Source organism: Anser brachyrhynchus (assembly GCF_964034855.1).
Source record: "Anser brachyrhynchus genome assembly, chromosome: 4".
Classification (NCBI taxonomy): Eukaryota; Metazoa; Chordata; class Aves; order Anseriformes; family Anatidae; genus Anser; species Anser brachyrhynchus.
The window spans coordinates 24,765,328-24,778,115 of record NC_137698.1 but is presented as its reverse complement, the minus strand read 5'-3'; the positions used below and the strand labels follow the sequence as shown (position 1 = coordinate 24,778,115).

Here is a 12,788-nt window from a genome sequence, read left to right as displayed (position 1 = left end):
AGTCTTGGCATCAGAAGGGACATAGGATGCCTCTCACTTTCTCTTCAGTAAATAGAGTTTAACCACCTATGTTTGAGTCACCTTTCTTACTGAGATCCAGAAAGACTCAGTATGAAAAAAAAAAAAAAAAAACTTGAAACTTTCTTTCTTAAAAGCACAAAACCTTTTGTAGCAGCAAGTATCTTTTCTTCAGTTAATTGAAAGAAGAGAAAATAAGAATTGCATTGTTTTCACTAGTAACTTAACTTTGCAATTTACACATAAATGTAAAGGGAGGGGCTACCTTTTTGTCATGCAATTTTTATTCATTTATTTCTAATTCATACTTCCTTGAAAACGTGACCTCTTTTTTCATGGCAGACACACTAACTGCTTCTACATGGTGAAATACACTCCTGGTGTCTTCATATCTGCCAGTATTTGTTTCCTCCTCAGTCTTTTCAACATCAAATTCTAACGGACATGAGAGAAGTAAAAGGATGATAAAGGAAGGATGGCTGTTCTTCCATGATGTACAACACTTCCAGTACAAAACCAAACTTACAATGATGGGAAGACTAAAAAGAAAAGCAGAACAAAGAAACCTACTCAAAAACATATATATATATTTATATCATTTCCATGACAACAGAAATACATCATTAAGGGCCAGAATACTTCAGAAGAATTTGTTTTGCTCTAACAGAGAGTACACTAGTTGCATTTTTTATTTTTAAAAACAAAAAAACTCCTCCTCTGGAGTCTTCCCATTAACAGATAAGGGAATACAAGACAAATAGTTTCTTTTGATATGTAAGCAAGAAAACCTTACTTCACTTAAAGGGAAGAAACAGTCATTGCAAGCAAAACTGAACACATTTGTTTCTTAGAAGTCCACCAATTAGTTAAATACAACTAGAAAAGCAACAAAGTTCTCTCACAAGCATTCTAATCAGCTTTAGAATTTAAGGAAAAAATAATTTTAATTTTAGAATTTAAAACATGTTCATTTAAAAAGCACATCCATATAGTTTTGCTACTGAGATTGTTGTACATTGTTAGTTATAGCTACATAAATTTCCCTTCTCTTTGTTCATTATATGTGCACAGCCACCATTGCTTCATGATATGCCCCACCATTTTACACATTTATCTAAGTGCACAGACAAACAGGATCAGTTTTCCCTAACTAGGAAAGTATACACCAGTCTAACTATATCTATACAGCCCCTTAACAGAGATCCCTCCTGGGAACAAAAACGATATTTTAAGTTTTAGTTACCAAAACACATAATGCCTTTCTTTACACTGTTAAAAAAGAATCATGCACCTCCTTCCTAATGCTGTCTTCATCTTGTTATTCTCCCTGATTTCTTCCAGCCTTATGCAATTACAGGATTTTAGCTATATACCAGGTTCACTAGCTGGACAACATCATTTACTGAATGAAAGTTTTCTGCTATATCCTGCTAGTAACATAATTTTAGGACCCAATCCAACTTCAACATTGCTAGTACCTCTTTTCATCTTACCAATGCCATCCAAGAAGAAAAATCTCATCTCACTTCATAGCTTTTTGATTTCTTGTTCTTCCAATTTCTTACATATAAACTGTTATTTCTGGAATTTACTTCTATCTCTGTTGCGCAGTGACCATTTGATTTTTTTTCTCCCTCCTTCAATTTTTATCCTATCTTTAAAAACAAAATTTACAACTTCCACTACTCTGAAATATTGATACACAATCCTAAAATGCAGGCACTTTTTAAACATACTAGGAAAGTATGCTGCTAAACTTGCAAAACAATGTACTCTAGGTTGGAATTGTTAACATGCTCCACTTGAATAGATGTCTACTTGAGACCTGGAAACTTTTGGAAACAAATGAGACTGCTACATTTGTAATATAACATAACAATACATTATAAAAGTCCTGCATTCATGAGACACCTGTTAACCCCACTGTTTGTCACTACCAGTTCAAGCTTCGTGGGGAGTAATAGTGTCTCTGTTTTGTTGAGTACAATGGAAAATGACATTGTTTAAACAAGATAAATGGACCAACACACATATCCATAACTTAAAAACAAACTATCCACTGTAAAACAGCAGAAAATTCAGGAAATTGGTCACTCAGGTTCATTTAAGTACTGCCTGACATTGATGAACTTTCTTCAAAAATACCTTCTTGGACTTCATGAAGCATCAACTCTGACTGGAACCTAACGAGCTACCTGCCATGAAGTCAAAGAGAACTGCTGATATGTTCTTGTTATATTCTTCATTGGAAGGATAAGAATATTTGGGAGTAGAACATTTAATAAAATAGTAATTCCATTAAATCTAAGTAAACTACCAATCTGCTATCTTATACGTAATTGAAACTCACTGTACTACCATTCACTTTGCAGTGCAATAGTATATAGAAAAATCTCTCTACTTCAGAAATGAAAGTGAGGACATTTGAGTAAAGACTCAGCAATTGAAGTCCAAGGTAGTTCTTGCTGTCATTTTGTAATGTATATATATGTAAATATAGTATATATCATATGTATTCAAGTAGTACAAAAATACTTCAGAGAGAAAAAGATTTTTCTTCTCCTTTTCTTGGAAAAGGAGTACAAAGCACTAAATCAAACCAGCAAATATGGCAACTTATTATGAAGTAGAATCCAAGTTTTCTTCTCTAGTAGAGTTGCACACAAAAAGTAGTCTATTTCATTGATAAATAAACAATAAAACATAATGTTCAGGTTTTTATTGCTACGTCATGTTCTATCACTTAAAGGTTCACTCTGACATTTATACAGAAAGAGCTTAAAATTATAGATTTTTTTCTTAAATGAATAGAGACGCTTCCATGGTAAATTGAGGCAACTTTCTCACCAGGCAATAGCTACAGCAAAATACATGTGTGTCTTGAATTTTGTCATACATCCTTAGAATGTATAAAAAAACAAGACAGAAGTGGCATTTATGTTTACTGTCTTGCCTATCTTTTCTATTGTGTTATCAAGTCTACTCAATGTGGATACAGGCTAGTAAAAACAGACACAAGTGACTCAAAACATACTGTGCATGCCAGAACTCTACTTCTGCCCTCTGCTACACAACTTCAGAGCACTCTTCTTTTTGAAAGAGTAAACACATTAAACTTTACGCCACAGATAAATGTGAATTCATCTTAGAGCCTGAAGTCACGAGACAACAGTCTTACAGAAGGAGGTATAGAAGTACTGCATACTCTTATATTTGGATATAAAATGTATAGGGGAAAAAACTGATGTGCAAAGTATTGGAACACCACCAAGGTTTAGTTTCTTCTGTAATACCCCTGTTAAGCATTAGTGAATTTAAATCTTATCTCTGAATACCACATAACATTTTTATATCTAGATAATTGAGGGGGGGGGGGGACTAAGTTTTAAAAACAAACAAAAAACTATACCCACATTAGGGTGTTAATTTACATATCATGTTAAGTACCATTAACAAATTAGAGGTCTGCATTAAAAATTGAATACATGATGTAGGAAGAGATATTCTGTAATTTGAATACTGTCTGTGCTGGGGGGGGGGGGTGTTCACATTTTTATCTTAGGAAGGACGAATAATCTGCTCAGGCCCTATCAAAGCAGCAGAGTCATTAGCGGTCTACTTTCTATCAATCTAGAGAAAAGTCACACTTTCCAAATAACCCCTGAGCAGTGGAGGACAAGCAACATTGCAGTAAAAGACTGAAACCGCTTTCTAACTGAATTATAACTTTAGAGCTTCAGACAGAGAAGGAAGAGAAAAAGAAAGAAGAGAATGTCTGAAATTGATTATGTAACTATCAGTTTGGGGTCATAATAAAAAGATGACACCTCCAAATCCACATACCATTCCATAAAGACAACCTGAGGACGTAGGGTTGCTGAAGAATGAAATCCTCAGCCAGAAAAACTGAGCATCTCATAGCACATCAGCTAGAATTTACTGTACAAAAACCACTTCTGGAACTAATCCAATATATAGACATATGCAAGGCTTTCATATCTGTTTAAATGCTTTGATGAACATTGCAAAGCTCTATTTAGACTTTCAAAAATAGTTATTTAATTAATTCTACTTTTTAACCACATTATTTTACACATATGCAACCACATTAGTTTTAAGCCAAACCTAAAGAATCTATGGATCTTTATTTTCCCTTATTTAAAGGGTTTATGTGAGGGAACTATATGAGTATCTTCAGGGCATTTTTTGCCACTTCACATTTGTGAGGACAGCCCAATATCTACCTCCTTTTTTTCAAACCGCAGTCCCAATTTCCTTGACTAGCACAGTGCCTGCAGCTATCTTTACTGAACAACTGTCAAAACAAGCTATAGCCCGGTGACTCTGAAAAGCTTCCTTCTAAAGTAGTGCTTTGTGAAATGTTCGTAGCAGTATAGTTTTAGAGGCAAAGTTACTAGCTGGCTGTTCAGTCTGGCTGAGCTCTCAAGCATTGCTATCCAGCAAAGCAGGCCTCTTGCTATATACTCAACACCAAGAGTTTTATGTTTTCTGAGCTCCTGTTCATTCCCAATAATGCCCTAATCTGCCAAATGACATACTACTCCTGAGGCTGCTGGCCTGTTTAAGACACCATCATGAACTGTGATGGATAGCACCTGCTTCAGTTATTGGTTCACCGCTTCTTATCTGTAAGCTCTGCTTACATATGGGCCCTAGCTGAGTACAGCTGAGCTAGGGAGAGGGGGGCTGTCCATTTGCCGTGTGTTTGCTGCTGCTAATGGGGAAAAATTGAGCTTTTTGGAGGACAAAAAGATTGCTTCAGAGAGCAACTGTGCACATTCATTTGGCAAATGCTTACATACAGCACAATGGGGGCAGGCTGTGGCTGCGAAACAAGGCAGGCAGGAAAGCTGCCAGGGTATACACTGAGGGAACCTAAAAAGGAGAAAGGAGCACACTGCCAGCCAAGCCTTAGAGATGGCTGTAAAAGCTTTGCCCAGGGAACCCAGCAGTGACTGCATTGCTTACTGCAACCATGAATGTCATTGAAACATGTCGGGCTCACCAGGAAGGGGGAGGAAAGGATTCACCACACATTTTCACTTTAAACTGTAATACCCAACAGATCTGAACTTCTATTTCAAAAGCTACCATATTTTAGCTTTTGTCCCAATAAAAATACGTCTTCACATTTACAAATCTGTTTGGTGTACACACTTTTAGTGATTTTCTGACAAAGAGTCCCATCAAACAGAACTGAAGAAAGTGATCCAAAGATCTCTGACATCCAAATAATGCCTGAATTCACACACAAGCCCACCTGTGAGAAGGCACCTGATGTCCAACACCTGTGCTTATGACCATTTAAAACTACCCCCTTTTCACAAATTGCTAGGAGCTACTATTTCCTCATTTGAGCTCTGAAATAATTGTTCATGTTTAGAATTTTGACTGAAATTTTAACTGATGCTAAGTTTACCTCCCAGGATGCCATTTTCTTGACCATTTTCATCAACAGCAGCACAATGAAATGGAAATCACACTAATTCTATTTGCACACGTCATACAAATTGAAGGGACTACAAGTATCTTAGAAGACAGAAACAGAATACAAAGTGATTTTTACATACAGGATAAGTTTTCTGGAAAAAAAAATGTAAATAACTGCATTAAGGTCAAATGTAAGATGCTACAGAATCAGCTGCAGAGAGACTACAGTTCCACTGAAAAGCTTTAGATAATTGTAGTGAATCACAAAACTGAGCACCAGTAGGTATAATACTGAGACAAAGATAGACGTCATATTGGGATGTATAAATAGGATTTGTAGGCAAGAAAGAAAATCTCTCTCCTCTGTTTAGCATTCCTAACACCACAGCTGGAATATCACTTCCAGCACTTTGCTTCCAAGAAAGATGCTAAGAGTCCAAAAGAGAATTGGAATGATTAGGGTTTAAAAAAATATAAAGTACAAACAGAAAGATCAGAGAAGAAAAAAAAAAAAAAAGAATGCCTAAGTATTAAAGAGAAGAACCTCATGTTACATTTTTCTAGGACATGAAAAACAATAGCAAAAAAAATGTAATAAAAACTTCATTTTTGTTGTTTGTCTGTTGTAAATTTTATGGAAATAGCGGCTTACCTGTATTAAAGTCATGTTAGATATCTTGGAAATCTTGGCACTGGCAAAACCAGTGAAGTGGAGTCGTGGCATCCATGTCAGTTGTGGAGTTTCCATCCAACTGATATCTTCAAGAACAGATCAAAAACAGATGCTCACCTAACATAGTTCAATCTGCTTTGTAAAAAGGGGGTGGACCTCACGGCATCTTTTCCATTCTTTTTCTATGCTAGCAGGAGACCATGTTTCCAAACAAGATATGTAAGAAGCAAATGACTGGCCTTGGTACATTCACATCTTTTATATAAAACCTTCTTCATTACTGCCAAGATCTGAATCTTCATTCCTCCATTTACAGTACCTCTGGGCTTTGGAGAATGTGATAGGCAGAAACCCTTATGATAATTATTCCTTTGCATCTTCACGTCCTCATTTCCTACTCATATACATTTTCTACGTAAAAATTAAATGGGACGCTAAAAAAAGGGGGAAGAAATGAGATGGTGGGGAGGCAGGAAAACTACAGGAAAAAATATTTTCAAGACGTTTAATTTTCTTACTAAATATTTCAAGTATGTTCTAGGATTTAAATTCTTAAATTAAAATAATTTACCATAATCTGGAGCAACTCTACTAATAATATCTTAATACTAGATTTTTTCCCCTACCTGGTACAGAAAAAGTAACATCAAATCCAACAGTTCTATGAATTACAACAGGGTTCAAACAAAGACATTTAGCTAACTAGGAAAGGATGCACATTTCATATCCTCCCACAATTGTTTTCGTTGAAGACAACATTAAAAGGAATAGCATATCATACATGAAAACCCACATACCTAACCTGTGACTGACTGACTGGTCCACCCCTCCCTCCTTCTTCCTTCCCCAGTCCCTCTCAAAAATTTTGGTTCCATCAATACTTTTTTTTTCTTCATACTTCATCACATTCTGAAAGGGCTGCCAAGGTGTATGACTATTTCACACAGACCTATCATTGCCTTGCTAACTACTTACTCTTAGTGGTATTTTACAGCATGATAGTCACATTTTCTGCTATAGTTCTACCATGAAAGGAAAAACATCACTAAATGCAGTACAGCAGCTTCAAAATACAATCAGGAGATAACTACTGAAGTTTTGTCAATTGCTACATTGAAAAAGAAACAAGACCCCTGAAGACCCATGTTTGGGAGTATTGCTTTGAGAAATGAATAAACATCTTTCACTCCTTCCCATTGACATCAAGCAGAAATGATAAAGGGAAGTTGACAGAGGTCACACACTAACGTGAAGAGCTCTGTAGAAAAATCTCTGGATTGTAATCCAGACTGACAGCTATCCTATTTTTCACCAGTGTTACTTATGATACACACACAATTCCTATTTCAGAGTCAGAATAACCCTCTAACTCTCTGAAGGCAGAATTTCTAGGCTTCGTCCCAGTCTCCTGAGCCAAACTACATGTGAATCAACTATTTACTTGCCCATCTGGTAGTCCAAGACAGCATACTGAAAACAGAAGTAGTCCTCAATATGCATTGTATTATTTATGCAGTTCCAAGAAAACTGGCACATCTATTACCTCTATGGTCTGAAGAAAATTGTGAATATTAACTGTAATGAATAAATTCAGGGCACTGAAATGTAATATATGGATAAGGAAGAAAAGGAAAGCAATCTCTCTCTAAATTCTTGTAGTGAAAAAATGCTTGTGTAATTTTCCATCGATGTTTCATTGATTTGGATACTTAATTTAACTGTGGTTGATATAATCACCAATTTACTTCCACAGTATCAATTAGATGTGTGTTCATCTGTCCCTAAATCTGATTTTTTTTTAACTCACTTTTCACATGTGAAATTGCACAGACATCAATTCTATTTTACTTATTCTATTAATTCTGTTTCACCCTACCCTACCCTGCCTCAATGTAACATATATCAGATCAAGGTTAACTTCTCCAATAGAAATTTATAGTTGGGGGGCGGAGGGGGGGGTGTTTTTTGTGTAATTTTTCTGAATTCACTTTTGCAGAAGAGCATTGCCTCTGACCCTGACCATAAGAGCTAAGCTTTTTAAAATGGCATCTAGGTTACTCCCACACAGTGCTGCAGAGCCCTTCTGATTAATGGAAGGAAAAACAATGTCCTCTTGTGCCTTAGATCAAGATGGGTCTCGAGACTCTTCCTTATTACAGTTAAGGAAATTAGTGGCAAAAATGGTCCCTCTGGAGGAAGAGGAGAGCCATCATTCCAAAAATCACTATTTCTAGGGACCTCCAAACTTTATTTTGATAGTATTATATGGTGGTATAATTCTTATGCAACGGGGAGAGAGAGAACACACACATAGCAGATGAAACCAGAGATAATTCAAATTTGAGAAATATCTTTGAAACATTTTGAATTCCCAAAGAGTCTCTTTTCAGTGGCTACTGAGCATTTCCAGAGCAGTGCTTCAGAAGACAGTGCTGTCCTCGCTAACAATATACTGTCATTGCAGACGAATCTATTAAAAGACAAAATTCAGAAGGCTGGAATTGCCCAGGGAGACAGTGATGCTGCAGAGGCTCTCACACTGAACAGTTTATGCCCACAGGTTTTACCTGTTCGGTTTTCAGATTTTCAGTCATATGTGGAGAATTCTGCTTCCTACACCTCATGCAACTCATCTGAATAACATATAGCTTCCTAGTCTAAATATCTTCCTAACCATGGTAACATCCCCCCAAACTCTCAAAGAGCAGATCTCACATTCAAATTTCTTCAAAACAAGGTGCTTAATGCCCAATGTAGTACACATTCTTTACCTGTATCTCACTTAGTGTTTGATTTCCAGATAACTAATATCAGGCAAACTGTGAGGGGGGAAAAAATAAGAAACAACCACCTTAAATAGTTTGGGCTGAAGAAAGACATCCCATTTATTTTCTACAATTTCTTTTGCATTACATATTTGTCTCAGCTACAGCTTTTATCTGCCACATATCTTTCCTATCAATTTTCAGTTCCACTAATTCCTACACTCTCTACTGGAGACCAAAACTGATACAAAGCAAGTGTAGAGAATGGAATGCTCCTACCAAAGGCTTAAAAGAATCACTTAGAAGGACTCACAATAACCTTGCTATTGCCAATTAAATGCTGATAGTTACTTCTACGGTGATGCAACAACAGTGATGGAGTAATAACCCCATTTTACTGAATTTTGAACTTCCGAGTTCTTTCAAGCATGGACAATTTGACTAGCTGGAATACCTGTAACCAAACTGACAGGATTTTATACAATGAGAATGTAGACTTTTCATTGTGTTGCTCAAAGGGAAAACTATTTAGTAAGCACATTCATCCACTTATTGGAAATGTGGTTAGAGAACTAGCAGGCTTAGCCTTCCCCTTCCCTACTTCTATTTATAAATCAGAAGTTACTCAGAGTTTATATTGCAATGAGAACTGTTGGGGGTCCAATCTCAAAAAAAAAAAAGCTATTGTAAATTAACATTAAGGGAAGACAAGGGGCTTGTCTAGGAATAAAATTAGTGTCTCAAATGAGAATCAATCTGTGCATTTAAAGTGAATCTAAAACACCCTCATTCACCTCACTCCTATAATCCATCTGTTTATCATAACAGTATATCATAAAGCAAAATCTTTGATTCCTTGCAATTAGGTGTTTGTCATTCCTATTATATAAATGAAGCCATAAAGCATGTGTGTTGTAGAATAACAATGAATTTTTTTTTTAATCTTCTCCCCCTTCCCTCTAAACAGCAGAGGGCCTTAGGTCAACCAAGATGATGTTGCATGAGAAAATAGCAAAGTAAATTGAAAATTTGTTTCATAATTTGTTTCATGAAAACTTTGCTCATGGTCTGGAAATTCTAATCTTTATTGTGGTAAACATTCAGTTCTTTCTCTGAAAAGAATGTTTTTTTGTATGCCCAAGATCTCAAACAAAACTCTGAAAAAATACCCATAGAGGCTTTTCTGAAAACATAAGCATTTTTTCTTCAGCAGTTACAACAAATTCTGAAATTCGTGTTCAATGCAATAAATAAATGAAAAGAACAGTCATAATTTGTGCCAGGAACTTAACCCAGCTAGCTCATAAAAAAGACTTGATTAACCATATGTTCCTTGGCATAGAGAAGACAATAAACTATTTGGGCACAATATATTCAGAATTCAGCAAGCATTTTAACTGCTGCCACAAGTTACTTGAAAATTTACAGTCATAGGCACTTTAATTCTTTGACCTTAGGAAGTTATTAGCTGCAGTGAATTGCTCAAAACATAGGGTAAAAAGTGAGTGAAATGGGAATACCACAAAATATTCCTAGAACTTCCTTTTCATTCCTCAGAATTTTCAGGTTTAGGATATATGTGTGAGAATGTTACCATTTTAAAAAAAATGAGAGCTTTAAAAGGGGATGGAGGGGAAAGATAGTGTAAGAAAAGTAATTCTTTTCTTTGCAAATACTTTGTGCCAGAATAGACATGGTAACAGACAATAGTCATGGCTCTGACAAACCCTGAAATTCAAGATTCCAATATATAAGCCACATCAACCAGATTTTCTTATCAGCTCTACAGCTTGTATGCACAGCAAACTAATGAAATGGATATTTGTTTATTACATCATACTTCAGGATGTGACCAGGTCATCTCAGATCCTCTTCTTTCTAGCTAAATGGGGCACTGCATTCTCATCATGTTTCATTATAATTGTTGATTTTATATTTTCCTCCAGATCCCTGATAAAAACATTAAGCAGTATATAATCAATCCCTTCAGTCCTGCTTAAAACACGGGACATAGGTGCCTACTCCCTATTTAAAAGTAATATGAGAGCCATCAGCCAACTCCTATTCTATTTAAAGTATATCATTTCAAATTTGTATCACATCTTTTTTTAATCGAAATATCAAGTTCCAAAAAAAAAAAAAAAATGACTGATTTCCAGTGTACCTTGCCTGCTTTTAAATACATCCTTGCATCATTACTTTTGTCAAGCAAGATCTACTTTCCATTAACCCCAACTGACTGCATTAATTATATTATATTCTTTCAGTTTCCGATTAACCAAGTCACATAAGAACCATTTAATCACTTGCCTGGGATCAGCATCACACTGGTAAGAATACAAATACTTTCTTTCACTCATTGCTTTTCGAATATTGGAATAGTTTCAACATTATGCCATTTTTTGGAAGCTACTAGTTCTGTTTTACAAACAAGGTGTTTCAAGGTGTTTTCTGTTTGTTTGTTTTCCTGTTGTGGTTTGGTTTTAGAAAACCTAACAGGGCTAGTTTTTTAAAACTATAAGTCTTTTGCAGGCTACTATTTCATCTCTTACTTTTATTTTATCTCTCAGTATAAGAGAGTAATTGCAAAATGCACATAAACAGGATGCTTGCTTTGACAGTCAGAAGGGTCCCCGAGCATCATCTCCTCCAAGCATGGAGAATAAAACTAGAATCATAGTATGAATTCACAAAAGCTGGAGTTTATTAATATTTCTTGAAAAAAGACCATCTTCTGCTCTGACTTCTCAAACGTAACTAAAATAAACATTTTTGCTAGTATATGAATGAATTTGAAAACAAAATGTTGGATTTTCAAAGACACCTGACTGCATAAAAAGTAAGTCTCTGACACCAATCCTGCTGCCAAGCAAAATTTACAAGCTCTTAGGATCAACTCCATCATTTAGAAGTTGCATTATGTTTCATGACCAGTAATGACTCCAAGTGATTACTCAGTTTTTCTTACAACTTAAGTTCAATACACACAAATTAGTCTGGAAATATCAGTCTATAAAGCATACCTGTACATTTAAGTGTATATTAAGTGTTTTTGATAGAACAATTCACACAACCATCTTATCTTACTGAGCTGCAGACACAAAGGATTAAAAATAAAAAAAATAAAAATTAGTGACTATTCTATTGAATTAATAATGTGATAAATGTTGTCCTTGATTATATTTCCAGAAAAAATAATCACATACTTCCTATATTCTCTGCAATAGTAAACACTATCTAAACAGTACAGACATTAGAAATAATTTAGTTTTCTAGGTGACGCTGATATAAACCTGAGAGGCTCTTGGGGTTTGAAAATAAATTTCAAAAGCACATATACAGTATCTCATATTTCCACTAGTCAAGTGACACGATAAGCCACAGAACAACATAACGTACTCTTTTTTTTGGAGGAGGTCTCTGACTCAATATTATGTAGCTGACTGCCACAAAGAAAGGACGCTAACTAATATTAGCATGAAGAAAATTTAATTTCTATCACTGAGCACAGATGCCACACATTTAGATCAGTACGAATGCTGGGTGATATCTGCTGATAATTCTGAAGATTCAGATATTATGAACAGAAACACTATGGAAGTTCCTTTTCTTGAAGTGTTATTTTATCCTAATAAAATTAGCATGTTATTAAAAGAGGCCAGACAATTAACATGCAGTTTTCTGCAAGCTGAACTCTTAATTAGGCTAATCATTTAGAAGACACAGGAAATAAAGGAGTTAATTTAGGCAGTCTGTACATGAAAAGAATTAAAAGTTAATGTTAATCATGCACCAAATAAAAATGAAGCCAGATGGCATAACCTGTGAAAAAAACTCAATTTTCATTTTCATAAAACTGTAATGTGAGCAGCATCTTGTCT

At 35.4% G+C, this 12,788-nt stretch overlaps 1 protein-coding gene across 4 annotated transcripts in view; it reads right to left on the bottom strand.

The window, feature by feature from the left end:
• GPM6A (glycoprotein M6A) overlaps positions 1-12,788 on the bottom strand; it is a 176,660-nt gene that overhangs the window by 129,838 nt on the left and 34,034 nt on the right. The window lies entirely within an intron of this gene.